We start from the raw sequence: 19,322 nt of genomic DNA on the forward strand, positions 1-19,322 counted from the left end.
TTGTTATTGGTCTATTCATGGTATCTGATTTTTCCTGATTTAAGCTAGGAGGGTGGTATCTTGTGAGGAATTCATCCATCTCTTGTAGGTTTTCTAGTTTATGCATATAAAGCTGTTCACAGTAGCCTTGAATGATCTTTTGTATTTCTGTGGTGTTGGTTGTAATATCTCCTATTTCATTTCTTATTGAGCTTATTTGGATTTTCTCTCTTCTTTTTTGGTTAATCTTGCTAATGGTCTATCAATTTTATTTATATTTTCAATGAACCAGCTTTTTATTTCATTTATCTTTTGTAGCTTTTTTGTTTCAATTTCATTTAACTCTGCTCTGATCTTGCTTATTTCTTTTCTTCTACTGGGTTTGGGTTAGGTTTGTTCTTATTTCTCTGCTTCCTTGAGGTGTGACCTTAGGTGGTCTGTTTGTGCTCTTTCAGACTTTTTGATGTAGGAGTTAGGCTATGAACTTTCCTCTTAGCACCACATTTGCTGTGTCCCAGAGGTTTTGATGATAGGTTGTGTCACTATTGTCTTTCAGTTCAAATAATTTTTTTAATTTCCATCTTGATTTCATTATTGACCTGATGATCATTCAGGATCAGCTTATTTAATGCCCATGTTTTTGTATGGTTTTGAAGGTTCCTTTTGAAGTTGATTTCCAGTTTTATTCCACCAGGGTCTGAGAGAGTGCTTGACATAATTTCAATTTTCTTAAATTTTTTGAGGCTTGTTTTGTGACCTATCATATGGTCTATCTTGGGGAAAGTTCCATGTGCTGTTGAATAGAATGTGTATTCTGTGGTTGTTGGATGGAATGTTCTGTATATATCTGTTAAGTCCATGTGTTCCAAGGTATAGTTTAAATTCATTGTTTCTTTGTTGACTTTCTGTCTTGATGACCTGTCTAGTGCTGACAGTGGAGTATTGAAGTCCCCTACTATTATTGTGTTGCTGTCTATCTCATTTCTTAGTTCTATCAGTAATTGTTTTTTAAATTTGAGATCTCCAGTGTTAGGTGTGTATATGTTTAAGATTGTGATATTTTCCTGTTAAACAAGGCCTTTTATCATTATATAATGTCCCTCTTTGTCTTTTTTAATTCCTGTTGCTGTAAAGTTTGTTTTGTCTGATGTAAGAGTAGCTACTCCTGCTTGCTTTTGGTGTTCATCTGCATGAAGTGTCTTTTTCTACCCCTTTACCTTAAGTATGTGCAAGTCCTTATGTGTTAGGTGAGTCTCTTGAAGGCAGCAGATGGTTGGTGAATTCTTATACATTTTGCAATTCTGAGTCTTTTATTTGCAGCATTTAGGCCATTTTCATTCAATGTTAGTTTAGAGATGTGAAGTGCCATTCCATTCATTGTGCCTAGTTGTTGCCTGTATACCTTGGTTTTTTATTTTTGTTTTTTAAATTGTATTTTTGTTTTATAGGTCTTGTGAGATTTATGCTTTAAAGAGGTCCTGTTTTGATGTGTTTCCAAGATTTGTTTCAAGATTTAGAGCTCCTTTTAGCAGTTCTTGTAGTGGTGGCTTGGTAGTGGTGAATTCTTTCAGCATTTGTTTGTCTGAAAAAGACTGTATCTTTCCTGCATATATGAAGCTTAGTTTCACTGGATACAAAATCTTAAGCTGATAATTTTTTGTTTGAGGAGGCCGAAGATAAGGCCCCGATCCTTTCTAGCTTATAGGGTTTCTACTGAGAAATCTGCTGTTAATCTCATAGGTTTTCCTTTATAGATTACCTGGGACTTTTGCCTCAAGCCATTAAGATTCTTTCCTTTGTCTTAACTTTAGGTAACCTGACGACAATGTGACTAGGCAATAATCTTTTTGTGATGAATTTCTCAGGTGTTCTTTGTGCTTCTTGAATTTGGATGTCTAGGTCTCTAGCAAGGCTGGGGAAATTTTCCTTGATTATCCCCCCAAATACGTTTTCCAAACTTTTAGATTTCTCTTCTTCCTCAGGAACACCAATTATTCTTAGGTTTGGTCATTTAACATAATCCCAGACTTCTTGGAGGCTTTTTTCTTATTTACTTATTCTTTTTTCTTTGTCTTTGTTGAATTGGGTGAATTGAAGTACCTCATCTTAGAGCTCTGATCTTCTTTCTTCTACTTGGTTGATTCTATTGCTGAGACTTTCCAGTGCATTTCACATTTCTAAAAGTGTGTCAATTTTTTCCTGAAATTTTGATTGCTTTTTGTTTATGCTATCTATTTCCTTGAATATTTCTTTCTTCACTTCTTGCATCTTTTTTTTTTTTTTTTTTTTGGATTTCCTGTCATTGGGGTTTGCCTTTCTCCAGTGCTTCCCTGATTAGCTTAACAATTGACCTCCTGAATTCTTTTTCAGGTAAATCAGGGATTTCTTCCTGGTTTGGCTCCATTACTGGTGAGTTAGTGTGATTTTGGGGGGTTGTTAAAAACCTTGTTTTGTCATATTACCGGAGTTGGTTTTCTGGCTCCTTCTCATTTGGGTAGGCTCTGTCAGAGGGAAGGGCTAGGGCTGAAGGCTGTTGTTCAGATTCCTTTGTCCCATGCGGTGTTCCCTTGATGTAGTACTCTCCCTCTTTTCCTATGGATGTGGCTTCCTGAGAACCGAGCTGTAGTAATTGTTATCTCTCTTCTGGATCTAGTTACCCAGCAAGTCTCCCAGGCACTGGGCTCATACTGGGGGTTGTCTGCAAAGAGTCCTGTGATGTGAACCTTCTGTGGGTCTCTCAGCCATGGATACCAGCACAATTTTGGGGTGTCTCCTGGGTCCTGCAGGAGCAATCTGCTTCCTTCAGGGGGTCTGTGGGTCCTCTCAGGTTTCCTGACTTATTCCTGCAGTCGTTCTGGAGCAAAAATTCATGATGCAAGCCTCCACATACTGCTCTGTTCATCTGAGTTGGAGCTGCAATCTAGTCCTGCCTTCCATCCACCATAATCCCTAGCTTCGTAAACTTCTTTCTGGTTTCTTAAGGTGGAAATTTAGGCTACTGATTTGATATTATTCTTCCTTTTTTTTTAAGAAAAAAAATGGTGTTTATAAATATTTCTTCTAAGCTCTGCTTTAGTTGCATCCAAGGAGATTTGATATATTGTGTTTTCCATTTTATTTATCTCAGTGTGTTTTCTAACTTCCCTTGTAATTACTTCTAGACTTATTTTTATTTAGAAGTATGTTTTTAAATTTCCATGTATTTGTAAATTTCTCAGGCTTTTGCTCTTATGTCTTTCTAATTTAACTGTATTGTGGCCAGAAAAGTTTAATTTTGTCCCAGGTCTCCATATACCTGATTTTTTTTCTTATTATTTTATCTAAATTTTCCTCAAAGTTCTTGCTGAGGTTCTGTAGTTTAGATCAAACTGTGATTTTATTGTCTCAGCTATTAAGCCTATTATTACTATAACTATATCCAGTCTTCACTGAACCATAAGTAGTCACAAAATATATTTCCTCTTTCTATTCTGTTCACAATTCAATCCACTGGTAAATCATAATTCAATTTTTCTTTCTAAACAGGGCAATCAGCTTCTGTATTTCAGTCTTAAATGTATCAATAGCTCTTCACAGCCCTAACCAATACTCTGGCATTCAATGATTTTTAACAATATGGACCCCAGCTTCACTTTGTGTTGTATCATATATTCTTTCTCTTCCCACAATTTCCACTGGAGTGGAGCTGGATCCCTCTTTGTCTTTCTAATATACTTAAGATTCATTAGTTTTCTTCCCAATAAATGGTCCTCCTGCTTATGAATCCTTGTCTATGCCCTCCCTTTCTGCTGATATGGGTTTCTCCCTCCATCTTTTAAGGTTTAGATTTCATTATTCTCCAAGACCAATGCAAGACCCATTACTTCTTATTCGATTACCATCCAACATTTCCTCATTCTTTTGAAGTTTTATGGCATTTATTTTTCTGTTGCCATTACTATTTTCTTTCACTAATTTTCCAAGTGTGGACATAGCATCTTCTCATCTAGATCCTGAACTGTAGATGCAAAGGTGGCAGAAACTTCATTTGTACTTGTTATTGAGAAGATACTGAATGTACATACATTTCTTAATGCTTATATCTATTCAACAGGTAGTCATTAAATATCAACAATCTATGAAGTTACCCACTAATGAAAAATATCTTGACTAATATTCTCCAAGTATTTCGACTTGTGGAACTATTGCTCCAAGTTTATTTTTAATATATTTTTTTCTTAACAATTTCACTGAAGTATAACAAATGAAATTTAAAATCTAATCCTATTTATAACAGCATCAAAAATAAAAATAAAATAATTGGGACAAACCCAAATAAGGATGTAGGAGATTTGTACACTGAAAACTATAAAACATTGGATGGAAGAAATTTTAAAAGACACAAAATGGAAAATAATCTCTGATCATGGACTAGAAGGCTTAATATTGTTAAAATGTTCACATTACCCAAAACAGTTTACAAATTCAGTGATATCCCCAACAAAATCTCAGTAGTATTTTTGAGAAATGTAAAAACGAATTCTAAAATTTTATAGAAACATAAAAGACCAAAAATAACGAAAATGATCTTAAGGAAGAAGAAAAAACAAAGCTTCTTGTACCTTTCAACAATATTATTTAATTTTTAATTTTTTAAATTTGTGCTCATTCATAGTGTACATGGGAAAGTTTTACATGTATATAATGCATAGTGATCAAGTCAGGGTATTTAGGGAGTTCATCAGGTGAATACAATGCATTTTTTTTAGTACAGTCAGCTTACTCTGCTATCAAACATTGAGTTTATTTCTTCTGTCTTACTGTGTGTTTATATCCTTTAACTCACTTCTCTCTACCTTCCCTCATTCCCCACTTACCCTTCCCATTCTGTTATCTATTTTTCCACTCTCTCTCTGTGTGTGTATATATATATATGGAATTGTGTGTGTATATCTATACACACGATATATATATAAAATTCATATATACATTGTAAATGGAATTGCTTTCTCTATATATGTATATGCAGATAGATATATAGATATATCGCATATCACATTTTCTCTATATATTCATCTATTAATGGACACTAAGATTGATTCCAAATTTTGCAATTGTGAATAGTACTGCAATAAACATTCAAGTGTAAGTATATCTTTGATATATTGATTTATTTGCCTTTGGGTAGATACCCACCAGTGGGACCACTGGGTTGAATGCTAATTTTTAGTCTTCTGGGAAATCTTCATACTGTTTGCAATAGTGGCTATATTTCTTTATATTCTCACTAACAGTGTATAGTAGTTACCTTTTCTCTGCATCCTTACCAACATCTTTTTTTTTTTTGTCTTTTTAATATAAGCCATTCTGACTGGAGTAAGATGTTTATCTCATTGTAGTTTTAATTTGCATTTCTCTGAAGATTAGTGGTGTTAAGCGTTGTTGTGTCACTGTCGGCCATTTTTAAGTCTTTTGAGAAATGTCTATTCATCTCCTTTGCCCACTTTTTAATGGGATTATTTGTGTGTGTGTGTGTTTTTCTTGTTGAGTTGTTTGAATTCCTTGTATATTCTGGATATTGGTTTATCGAAGGATGAATAATTTGCAAATATTTTCTTCCATTCAGCAGGTTGTCTCTTCACTCTGTTGAATTTCTTCCTGCTGTACAGAAGCTTTTAAGGCCCATTTGTTTATTTGTTGTTTCTCTTGCACTAAATTTATTGCCTAGACCAATACCGAGAAGAGTATTCTGTAGATTTTCTTCTATTAGTGTTATAATTTCAGGTCTTATGATTAAGTCTTTAATCCACTTTGAGCTGATTTTTTATATGATAGAGACAGGGGTCCAGTTATATTCTTCAGCACGTGGCTGTACAATTTTCCCCGCACCCTATATTGAAAAAAGGTGTCCTTTCTCCAAAGTAAATTCTTGTTGGTTTTGTCAAAAATCAGTTGACTGTAAATGTGTGGTTTATTTCTGGGTCTCTATTCTATTCCATTGGTCTATGTGTCAATTTTTATAGCAATACTAAACTATTTTGGTGACTGTAGCATTGTAATATATGTTGAAGCAGTAACGTGATTCCTACAGCATTGTCCTTTTTTCTCAGGATTGCTTTGGCTATTCAGGATCCTTTTTGATTCCCTATGAATTTTAGGATTTTTTTTCTATTTTTGTGAAGAATGACACTGGTATTTTGATATCGAATGCATTAAATTTGTGTATTGTTTTGGGCAATATGGTTATTTAAATGATATTAATTCTTCCTGTTCATGAGCATGTGTTGTTTTTCCATTTCTATGTGTCCTCTTCAATTTCTTTCATCAGTGTTTTGTAGTTTTTTGCTCTAGCTAGGACTTCCAGTATTATTGAGTAGGAGTGCTAAAAGTCTGCACTCTTATCTTTTTTTCTGTTCTTAGAGGAAGGGTTTTCAACTTTTTCCATTCATAGTGATGTTAGCTGTGGGCTTGTAATGTATGGACTTTATTATTTTGAGATATGTTCCTTCTATGCCTAGTCTGTTGAGAGTTTTATCATGAAGTGATGTTTAATTTTAGCAAATGTTTTTTCTGCATCTATTGAGATGATCATATTTTTTCTCCTTTATTGTGTTTATGTGATGTATGATTTCATATTTATTAATTTGCATATGTAGAATCATCCTTGTATTTCTATTATAAATTCCAGCTGATTGTGGTGCATAATCTTTATGATGTGCTGTTTGATTCTATTTGCTAGTATTTTGTTGCTGGTATTTTGCATTTTTATCCATCAGGGAGATGGGCCTGTAGTTTTCTTTTGGTATTGTGATCTTGCTTGTTTTGGTATAGGGTAATGCTAGCCTCATAGAGTGAGTTAGGGATAATTCTCCTATTTTTGATTTTTTGGAATAGCTTCAAGAGGATTTGTATTAGTTCTTCTTTGTATGTTTTGTAGAATTCAGCTATGAATCCATCTAGTCTTGGGCTTTTCTTTGTTGGGAGACATTTTATGATTGATTGTATCTTACTGTTAATTGTTGGTCTGTTCAGATTTTCTATTTCTTCCTGATTCAATCTTGGTGGGTGATATGTGTCCAGGAATTTGTCCATTTCCTCAAGGCTTTCCAGTTTGTCATTGTATGGTTATTCATAACCATCTCTGATGATTTTTTGTATTTCTGTGGTATCAGTTGTAATATCTCCATTTTCATTTCCCATTTTATTTGAGTCTTCTCTCTTCTTGGTGGTCTACCTAGCAGTTTATCAATTTTGTTTATCATTTAGGAGAACCAATTTTTCATTTAATTGATCCTTTGTATTATGTTTCAGTCTGTACATCATTTAGTTCTCCTCTGACCTTTATTGTTTCTTTCATCTGTTAACTTGTGGTATAGTTTGTTCTTGCTTTTCTAGTTCCTTGAGGTGTATTGTTACTGTTAATTTGTAATCTTTCTACTTTTTTGATACAGACATTGATTGCTAAACTTCCCTATTAGCACTACTTTTGCTGTAATTTCACAGGTATTGGCATGCTGTGTTTTCATTTATATTTGTTTCAAATAAAACAATTTTTTGATTACCATCTTAATTTGTTGATCCAATGATTATTTATGAATGTGTTTTTTAATTTCCATTTTTTTATAGTTTCCAGAATTCCTCTTGATATTGGTTACTCGTTTTATTCCATTGTCACTTAAGGAGATACTTGATATGATTTTGACATTTTAAAACATGCTTAGACTTGTTTTGTGACCTAACACATGGTTTGTCCTATAGAATGTTTCATATGATGATGAAAAGAAGGTATATTTTGCAGTTGTTGGATAGAATATTCTGTAAATGTCTGTTAAATCCACTTGATCTAAATTTCAGCTTGTGAATAATTTTGCTGACTGTGATGTCCTTTTTTTTTCCTTGACTGTGATGTTCTTGGGTGGCAGTTTTTTTGTTTGTTCTTTCAGCACTCTAAATATATTGTTTCATTCTCTTCTTGCCTGCAAGGTTTCTGCTGAGAAATTCACTGTTAGTCTGATGGAGTTTCCTTTATAGGTGATTCAATGCTTTTCTCTTGCTGGTTTTAGGGTTTGCTCTTTAACTTTTAATTGAAACAGTCTGATTATAATGTGAATGGGGAAGAACTTTTTGCTCTGTATCTCCCTGGGGATTATTGAGTTTTCTGTATTAAATGCCTAAATCTCTTTCTAGGCTTGGGAAGTTTTTACCTATTATTTTGTTTTATAGATTTCTAATCTTTTCTCTTTTTCTTTGCCCTTAAGTGTACTGATAATTTATGAATTTGTCCACCTTATGCTGTCTTAAATGTCATGAAGCTTTAGCTCATTTGTTTTCTCTTTATTTTTGTCAGACTGTAGATTATTTAAAAAGACCTGTCTTCAGTTCTGAGATTCTTTCTTCTGTGTGATCTACTATAATGTTGAAGCTTCCAAATGTATTTCTTACTTCCTTCAATTAATTCTTCAGTTCCAGAACTTCTATTTTGTTCTTTTTTAAAATGTCCATCTGTTTGGTAAATTTCTTATCTGTATCCCGAATTGTTCTTTTTAATTTCTTTGTGTAATTTTTCAAAATTGTCTTGTATCTCACTGAACTTCTTTAAAGTCAATATTTTAGGTGCTTTCTTTAATCTATGTTTTTGTTTAGAGACAGAGTCTCAATCTTTCACCCAGTTTGGAAAGCAGTGGTGCCAATATAGTTCACTGCAGCTTCAAATTCCTGGATCAAACAATCCTCCCACCTCAGCTTTCCAAGGGACTGCATGCCTCTGCACCCAGACAAAATCAATATTTTGAATTTTTTACTTGAAATTTCAAAAACTCCTTTTTGACTAAGATCCTTTGCTGGAGAATTATTGTTCCTTTGGAGATGTTGTATTTTCTTGGAAACTTTTTCATGTTTCCTGTGTCCTTATGTTGATATCTGTGCATCTAGTATAACAATCACTTATTCCTATTTTTTAATTTGTTTTCAGAGGGGAGGACTTTTTCAGGAAAATGTGTTTGTTCAGTAGGGTACTTTAGCTTTGTCTCTGGGAGAAAATGATAGTGTAGTCTCTGTATGGTTGCTTTGCTGTAAACAGTGTTACTCGTATCTGAATTCTTCAGGAGTTTAGGCTGCATTCAATAATGGAGGTTGTGATGAATAACTGGAATAAATCCCATGACTCATGGCATATAATTATTTTCATATATCATTAGATTCAATTTCCCAATATTTTGTTAGAAATTTTTGCATCTGCCGGGCACGATGTCTCATGCCTTTGGGAGGCCAAGGCGGGTGGCTCATGAGGTCAAGAGATCGAGACCATCCTGGCTAACACGGTGAAACCCCGTTTCTACTCAAAATACAAAAAATTAGCCAGGTGTGGTGGCGGGCACCTGTAATCCCAGCTACTCCGGAGGCTGAGATTGGAGAATAGCTTGAACCCGTGAGGCGGAGGTTGCAGTGAGCCAAGATCCCGCCACTGCATTCCAGCCTGGGCGATGGAGCGAGACTCTGTCTCAAGAAAAAAAAAAAAAAAGAGAAATTTTTGCATCTATGCTTAAGATATATATTGGTGTGTGTATGTGTGTGTGTGTGTGTGTGTGTGTGTTTCCTTGTAATGTCTTTGCCTGATTTTGGTATTAGAGTGATGCTGGCCTCCTAAAATTATGAAGTATCTCATTTACTTCTATTTTCTGCAAGAGATTATAGAGCGTTGCTAAACTCTCTTCCTTAAATATGTGATAAATTTCACCTGTAAACTCAGCATGACTTGACATTTTCTTTTTTGGAAAACTATTAATTATTAATTCAGTTTTAATATATATATGTACTCATGTTATCTATTTCCTTTTGTGTACATTTTGGTAAATTATGGGTTTGGTTTTGTTTTGTTTTGTTTTGTTTTGTTTTGTTTTGTTTGAGACGGAGTCTCTCGCTGTCACCAAGGCTGGAGGGCAATGGCACGATCTTGGCTCACTGCAACCTCTGCCTCCTGGGTTCAAACAATTCTCCTGCCTCAGCCTCCTGAGTAGCTGGGATTACAGGCACCCACCACCACACCCAGCTAATTTTTTTTGTGTATATATATATATACACACACACACACATATATATGCACACATATATATACACCTATATGCACACATATATACACCTATATGTACACATGTGTACACATATATACACATATGTGTACACATATATGCACAAATGTGTACACATATATACACATATGTGTGCACATATATACATATATGTACACATATACATATATGTACACATATATACATATGTATATATATACACACACACACACACACACATATGTTTTTTTTAGTAGAGACAGGGTTTCACTATGTTGGCCAGGCTGGTCTCAAACTCCTGACGTTGTGATCCACCCACCTTGGCCTCCCAAAGTGCTGGGATTACAGGTGTCAGCCACTGAGCCCAGCCATAAATTATGTTTTATAAGCAATTGTTTCATTTCATTTAGGTTATCAAATTAGTAGGCATAAAGATTTTACTCTTTCTATGTCCATGGGATCAATGGTGATGAACTCTATTTCATTTCTTATATCAGTAATTTGTATCCTCTCTATTTTTTTCTTCATTGTACAAGCTAGAGGTCTATTAATTGTATTGATCTTTTCAAATAATGAGTCTTTAGTTTTGTTAATGTTCTCTAGTGTTTTCCTAGTTTCAATTTCATTGATTGCTTCTCTAATTTTTATTATTTGTTTTCTTCTGCTTGCTTCATTTTTAAATTGCTTTTTTTTTTAGTTTCCTAAGTTGGAAACATAGGTTATTCATTTTACATTTTTTTCTTTTCTCACATATTCATTCAATGCTATAAATTTTCCTCACAGCACTGTTTTCACTGTATGCCACAAGTTATGATAGGATGTATTCTTATTTTATTTAGTTCAAAATATTTTGAAGTTTTCTTGAGATTTCTTCTTTGATCCATGTGTTATTTAGAAGTATGTTGTTTAATTTCTAAGTATTTTAGGATTTTCCAGCTATATTGTTATTGATTTTTAGTTTAATTCCATTGTGAGCTGAAAGCAAACTTTATACAATTTCTATCTTTAAATTTGTTGAGATGTGTTTATGGCCAGAATATAGTCTATCTTGGTGAATGCTGTATGTGAACTTGATAAGAATATGTGTCATACTGTTAATGGGTAAAATATTCTATAAATACCTTTTATATATTTATAAATAAATATATAGTCTGTTATAATATATAGTAACAGACAGTGTTGATTATAGTATACTATCATAAAGAACTTAGGTCAAGAAGAAGGATTCATGGGTCATATAGTTTTATTGAAGAAAGTATTAAGAAATCAAGCAATTGCATTTCTGCATGAAGAATATTTTGGGATATTATAAAGGAACAAAGAGAATATACTTTATAAGGCCAGTGGCATTCAAAATAAGACTTAAAATATAATAGAAAATAACCAAGAAAGATTGGAGAGAAGATTGTTTCAGTCTTACAGGAGAGTGTCTGGGAAAGCTCTAAAACCATAGCAAGCATGGTAAAGTAAAGAAGGTGAAAGAGGTGAAAGTTGTTCCCTGAGACTGGGGTGGTGTAGGGTATCAGTCAGGGTGGTGGGAAAAATTGTAGAAAGATGCAAACTTTTTTGGAAGGCCAGGAGGTTTTACAAAAGCTTTGGAAAAGGATTTGGCTGAAGGCAGCCAGATTCTATTATCAGGTGCCTGAAAGCTTAGGTCAGATGGCAAGGAGATGTAAAGAAACTCATCTAGGTAATTTAGTTTACTTAGGCCTTGGAACCTGGCCTTTAATCGTCCTTGTGCAGGACTGCTCTTTTGGGAGGGTTGGGGGCGACCATGTTAATTACCCACAAGTGTGTTGACTCAAGGCCTTTGTCATTAAATCTGTACTGAATAAATGAGAGAATGGCTGACCTGGCAGGATGGAGAAGGCAGTGGCTAGAAACAGGGTTAGGGAAGAAATCTGGAACTAAGTCATTCTGCTTGTAATGGAAAGCTGTTTATGGTTTTAAGTGTGGAAGTGATATGCTCAGGTTTAACTTTGAGAAGATAATTCTGGCTGCTGAAGAAAAAGTGGATTGGAGGTGAGGATAGATGGGAGTGAATAGCTGAGCTATTGCGTCAATAGTGCAAGGAACAGTTGGGCAGGGGTGATCTGGATAGGGACAATGGCAGCAGTGAGAGTAGACTTCTCCATTATACCTTATTACCTTGAAACAGTTCTTCATGGCCTTTGCAGTAGTTTGTATTTTCCACAGATGGCTGCACCCACATGTCCCATGCTTCAGAGTCTTTCCAATGTGGCCTCATCACTCCCTCATTAAGAGGTAGAGCCTACTTGTCCTTTAGTTAAATCTGGTTGGCCTTAGTGATGTGCTTGACAAACAGGTAACAGAAGTGATTTCTTGGACTTCCAAAGTTAGGTGATGAGAAGACTCCAGCTTGAGTCTCTTGGAATGCTTGCTTTTTGTGACACTCCCTCTCAGAACCCATGCCATGCTGTAAGAACCCCAAGACAGATGGAGGGTTTGCACTGGCACTGCTAGTGATAGTCCCAGCTGAAATCCTGACAGTCAGCAACAACTGCCAGCCATGTGAGCTAGCCATCTTGAATGTTTAGTCCATATGTGTCCCTGTTGTCATGTGACTATACTGCATGAGAGACCCATCAAAATACCTGTCCCACAGAACCCAATTAACTCCCAGAACATTGAATGACAATAGTCGATTATTATTTTAAGCCACAAAGACTTGGCGTGCTTTGTTCCATGGCAACGAATAATCAAAAACGCCTTTAACACTTGCCATGATCACATCCTACCCTTTCTATCCAAATGTACTCCTCACATTTCCTTGCTATACATTTCTTAATCTGTGGCAAATCAACCATAATTGGCTAATTTTATCAAATAATTCTTCTTATTGAAGTTTTAGTAGCAAAACACCAAAGGCTGTAGATTCCCCAGGGAAGCTCTTTTTTTGCCACTCACTAGATAGAGAAACAAAAACTTCACTTCTGAAAACAATACTGAAAGAATTATATTTATTAATTATGTGTTTCTGATGTACATCTTAATTCTCAGAATAAGGTATTTGATTACTTTATCTTGATATACTTCTCATTATGCGGCAAGAGTCAGCTAAATTAAAAACACAAAGGTAAGTACGGGAAACCTCACTACGAATGAACTAAATTACCAAAATACTCCAAATATTTGAAGCTTAATATCCACAAGTTAGGCCAGTTTCTTTACTTACTTGATATTCCATCTAATACCATCAAATTCCATTCCAATTTGAGAGAAATGTTGACCTGTATCTAATACAATTATATACTCTTCATCTAATTATAAAGTATTCATCTAATTATATGGTACCTAACATTATTGTCCAAATTCAATGCTTTTGTTGTTTTGTTGTTTTGTTAAATTGAAAACATATAAATTGTTCTGGAAAAGAGAGGTGTTTTAAAAATGTAAGCCCAAATTTGCATAACCAATTGAGGATTGAAGGAAACTCCGTAATCCAAGTAAAACATGCACACCGTAAGATACTATTCTTATGCCTGAAAAACATCTAGTCAAGGAAAAGACAGACATATTAAGCAATAATGCAATATGGCAAAGCTAAGTACAAAGCTAAACTCAAAGTTTAAGGGGAACATAGAGAAGAGAGTAGTCAGCTCTACCTTGGAAGTGATGGGTGAATAAGTGGAGCATGACCTGCATTTTATGAAGTGGGGAGGAGAAAAAAAGAAAACATTCCAGGGAAAGAAACTACCCAGACAAAGGCAAGGAGTTGTGAGTGTATAAAACGTTTTAGAACAAATCCAAGATGTTAGATTCACCTAGAACTTGAATTGTGTGAAGCTGTGGGAATAGAGGTGAGTTTATGAATGTAGGTTTGGAGAAGATTATAGGACACTGTTGGACAGGCTAAGGAGTTTGAGTTATGTCCTGTACTTAACTATAGCTAGGGAGGAGCCAAAATAACATTTCCTTAGCATAAAATGGCATAATCTGATTGGGGGTCTAAAAGCATGATTCTAGCACCATTAAGGAGGCAGAGGCCAGTATCGGGAGTATGTGTGAGTAAATAGCATACTGCACTCTTTGTCAATTCCAATGACTCTCAAAATTCCCTAGGTTGCAATTTCACACCCCCTTTCCTCTCCTCTAATTCTAATACTGATCTTTACTCGTAGATGATAATTTTTCTTGTTACAGACAAAGAAAATAAGAGTATTCAGAATAGAACTTTCATTATCTCCTGCTGCGCCTCTACCTTCTCTTTAATTTCTATGGAAAAACTATCCATATTCCTAACAAAGGCCATGGCTTCTACTTGTGCTCTGGATTCCAACCCCTCAGCACTACCCTAATGCTTCTTCCTTCTTTAAGCATAATCACATTTCCTCTCTACTTCATACTTCCCATCAGCACACAATGCGGTCCTTTCTCCAATTTTAAAATACAAACATCATTTTGCCTCACTTCTTTCTTATATCTGTCCTTCCCCTTATAAAAAGATTTCCCAAAGGAAGTCTATACTCACTGCCTCCAATTTTTCTCCTCTCTCATGGATCTAGTCAATCAGGTTTTCTATTTCACTGAAATCTCTCTTAACTATGCCATTTCTTACCATCACCCTGATGTGTTTAATTTCCAATTACCTGTCTTCATTCTACTTAGCTGCATTGCAATAGTTGATCATTCATTGATACTTGAGTCACTTCCTTAGCTTCAGTTCCAGGACTATATTCTTTCTTAATTTTACTTCTCAATCAGTGGCAGCTCCTTCCCAGTCTCATTATTTGTTTTTCTTCACCTGGCTGATCTTTGAAATTTGGAGCGCTCTGTGTTTCAGTTCTTGTTTATTTTCTCTTTTCTATTTACATTCACTCCTCTGGTGTTATCAGTCAGTGTGAGATGGCAACAAATCCCATCTGTATGCTGATGACACCAAAGTTCATATCTCTCCAGAACAACAGAACCATATATCCAACAACCTATTAAATAGTTCTACCTAGACACCTAACAGAAATCTCAAACTTAGCAAGTACAAAATTAAAACTGTTGATTTTCCTCCTAGTACCTCCTCTAGTCATATTTTCCCCATCTCTTATAAGCACAGCTCCATCCAATTTCTCAGACCCAAATTAAATAAAAACCATTGATAACCTAAACTTCTCTCTTAGTTCCACACCTCATATTCAATTCATGAACAAATATATTGGTATTATATTCAATATACACATTTAATCTGATGTCCATCTCTACTGCTAACACATTGTTTCTATTCACCACCAATTGGTCTGATCCTTCCTTATCTTAGCTGGAATAATTGCAATGGTCTAACTGGCCTCCTTGCTTCTGATCTTTATTCCCTCAAAGCTATTTTCAAAAAACCAGAGTTTTATAGTTAAAATGTAGTCAGATAATTTCTCTCCTCTGCTCAAAAACTGCCAAGACTTCTTGTCTCATTCCAAGTAAATACCCAAGTCCTTATGGTGGCTGACAGACAAACCTTACTTTATTAAGTTTCCAGTTCGCACCTGCTGACCCCTTCTTAATTCCTTTTCCTGCTTTAATTATGTTAATAACTCTTACCACTACCAAATATTTTATGTTATTTATTTTATATCAATTATTGTATGTCTACCCAGCCTCCCTGTAACTGCAATGTAAACTCCATAAAGGCAGTATTTTGTCTGTTGCTGTTATTGCTTTGTTCCTACTTCTTGAATGGTTTTAGACATATAGTGGGAATCTAATAAATGTCTGCTAAATAAATGAATAAAAAAGCTATTGCCAAAGAATGTAAGCAAACGCAGATGACAGCCTGGGAAACATATGGTATTATGTTGTGGAGAAGAGATTAATCTCACTAATATGAAAAAGGTCTTACAAATAACTAAAGTCAATACATAAATAGAAAAATAGATACATGTAGCCTGAAAATAGAAAAAAAAGTCAAATGACCAGTAATCAAAACATACAAAGTAAAACAACAATTATACACAATATTTACATAGGTAATGATTTAAAAGAAATGCATACCTAAAGTACATGAAATTAAAAATGAAAAATCTGTTTGATTGCAAGGAGAAAATATAAATTATTTGAATTTAGGAAACATTGGAAATATGAGTAAGAAGTTAAGAATAGGTGTACACTTCAATGTACAAAAACACTTCTTGAAATTTATCACTGATATGCAAAATATGTAGGCAGAATGGAGACATAAACAGGAAGTCGGTCCCCTTTCCCTCTGAATGTCAGGATCAGACAATGTTAATGAACTGTTAGGAAACTAACGAGGGTTTATATCTGGAAAATAATTAGAAAAGAGAGATGCATTGATACAGGGTGTTATAAGAGCCTGAAATTGGGATTTGATTCATTTTGGATGAAAGAGAATGCTTTCAAGAAGAAATTATTTTAAACCTGAAATATTAATACAAACATCTTTAGAAGTTAAGGCAAGAGACTATGGTGATGAAATCTACATTTGTGAACATCTATTAAATGTCAGGCACTGTGCCAAGAACTGGGCTTAAAATGATGAATGAGGCGGTCATGGAGTTGACCATGATCATTTCCGCATCTAGTGGGGAATTATTTTGGCTTGGGGGGCAGGTGGCTGTTGAGATAAATTTAGACATATTTTGGAGCATTGTACAATGGCCTTGTCAATTAATTTGACTGGCTGAAACAAGAAAAGACAGGAATCGTAGATAACTTTTATAATTTCAGCTCGCCACTAGGTGAATGTGTACCATTTACTGGGATGTGAAGACAGGCTTTATCGGGGAAAAGAAATATGAAAGGTTCTATTTTAGACATGTCAATTTTGTACTGTCTCTGATAAATGTAATAGAAGTTAACAAATAGTCATTTGTCTAAGAGTAAAAAGAGGTTTAAAAAAAGATAAGAAAAGAACACCAGATTGTCTGTATAAATCTAGAAGATGCAAGCATAGTGTTTCATACCATAACACTGACTAATTAAAGCTAAAGACAACATAAAAATAGGAAAGCGAAGGAAAAATTAAAATGAAGAGAACATGAGAAACAGTGAGTGGAGGAAAAGAGAGGAGTAGAAAAGGGAAACAGGAGAAAATTAAAGGGAAAGAGAATTAACAAAGCCAGGAGTAATTAATATACTTGGAGTTTAGCCAGCAGAAACGAAGTCAGTAAAGGAGCAAGAGAAAATGAGTCAAATGAGTCAGCAAAGAGAAGGCAATGGGCTCCAAAGACCAGTTGCCAGAACTGACCTTACATGGAGAAGTAGAAGAAGGTGAGGCATCAGCTTCTCTACTTTCACATTAGTAAAGAAGATAGGCCAGGTGTGTGTGTCTGTGTAAGTTTCTGCCTGGCAGAGACTTGCAAATCACTTTGGGTGCATTACCTTCTGATGGCTCCTATATTCTCTGTGAAATGTGAAGATCAGTCATCTGCTGAGAGCATAGAAAGAGGTAGGGGGAAATTTAGAAGTTGAAGGAGGTTAAAGATTTTAAATAATCAATGAGTAGAATGGGGAAATATGGCCAAACAGAAAAATTTGAGAGTCTATGTGAGATAATTAACCACAAATATTTAGTGAATCCAATTTTCTCTGTCATGTGCTATTTTACTAACAGACGTTATTTACAACTAAGAAGGGGTAGAAGTAAGATGATAAATAATGTTGGATTTCTGTCATTTAGTGTGATGAATAATATGTAGGAAAAAATACAGTGATTTAATTTACTGACAAGAGCTATATTAATTTATAAACTATATGCATAGAGAATTATATAATCCATTTTGTTATAAAATGAAAAATTAAAATCTGTAGAAATATTCATCAACAAAATAATTACATATACTTAGATACACAATACAAACAATTATTACACAGTGACTTAAAATGCTGATCTTTTTATTTATTGACATGGAAAGATGCCCAGGATATATGGTTATGTATGAAGTGCAGGCTTCCAAAGTGCATGTGGAATATTATTTACTTTACTTTGATTTAAAAACAATTATTTTATATCAAGTGTTGGAACTATGTAGAGCATCTGCAAGTCTCATACATTGCCAGTGAAAGTGTGAATTATTACAGTTATTTTGGAAAACTCTTTGACAGTGTGTATTAAAAACTCACCACATGCATACCCCTAGAAACCACCAATTTTACTCCTAAGTATATGCCAGACAGAAACATGTCCGTAAGTTCCACCATAAGGCATGCACTAGAATTTCATAGCAACAATATATCTAATAGCTCCAAACTTGAAGCAACCAAATAAAAAAATGATTAAATGAAGTCTGGTACTTTTTTTTTTTTTTTTTTTTTTTTTTGAGACGGAATCTCACTCTTTCGCCCAGGCTGGAGTGCAGCGGCACGATCTCAGCTCACTGCAAGCTCCGCCCCCCGGGTTCTCACCATTCTCCTGACTCAGCCTCCTGAGTAGCTGGGACTACAGGAGCCCACCACCACGTCCGGCTAATTTTTTTTGTATTTTTAAAAGAGACGGGGTTTCACCATGTTAGCCGGGATGGTCTTGATCTCCTGACCTTGTGATCTGCCCGCCTTGGCCTCCCAAAGTGCAGGGATAACAGGCGTGAGCCACCGTGCCCGGCCCCAAAGTCTGGTACATTTATACAATGTAAGTATGTACATCAAGAAGTATAAGCAAATTACATGACACATAACAATATGAATATATCTTACAACCCTAATGTTATGCAAAATAAGCCAACATAAAAGAATATTCAATGTGTGATTCCTTTCATATCACATTCAGAATAGCTTGGGTGATGGATGCACTAAATCTCAGAAATCACCAGTAAAGAACTTATCCATGTAACCCAAGACCACCTGTACCCCCCAAACTACTGAAATTTTTAAAGTCAAGGAAATATACTACTTGTGCACAGGGGTGGTGATGGGAGGGCTTCTGAAGATGTTCTGCCTCTAGAATACTTATTTGGCCACTTTCTACATGTATGCTGTGCTTTAATTGTAATTACATAAAAATCATTCTCATTCATAGAAGAAGTATCACAAGAGAAATATATCAATATGTTAATAATTATGTTATCTGTGTTATAAGTTTATTGGTGATTTATATTTTCTACATTTTGTTTCATGTAAATTTTTAAATTGAAAATACATTAATTTTTTTATGCAGAAAAACAATGAAGCTCTTTGCTTTTCCAACAAAGAACTCTGGTTTCCAGAATAACTACACTAAAATTATGAGGTTCATATTTCATCTTCAGATAAAAAGACATTAATCTTCAAACACTTGTGAAAAACTGAAAATGAAAATTAATATCTATTCTTCTTTTAGTGAGTTATCAGCCTTTG

The sequence above is a fragment of the Pongo abelii genome, chromosome 21, assembly GCF_028885655.2.
Source record: "Pongo abelii isolate AG06213 chromosome 21, NHGRI_mPonAbe1-v2.0_pri, whole genome shotgun sequence".
Lineage (NCBI taxonomy): Eukaryota > Metazoa > Chordata > Mammalia > Primates > Hominidae > Pongo > Pongo abelii.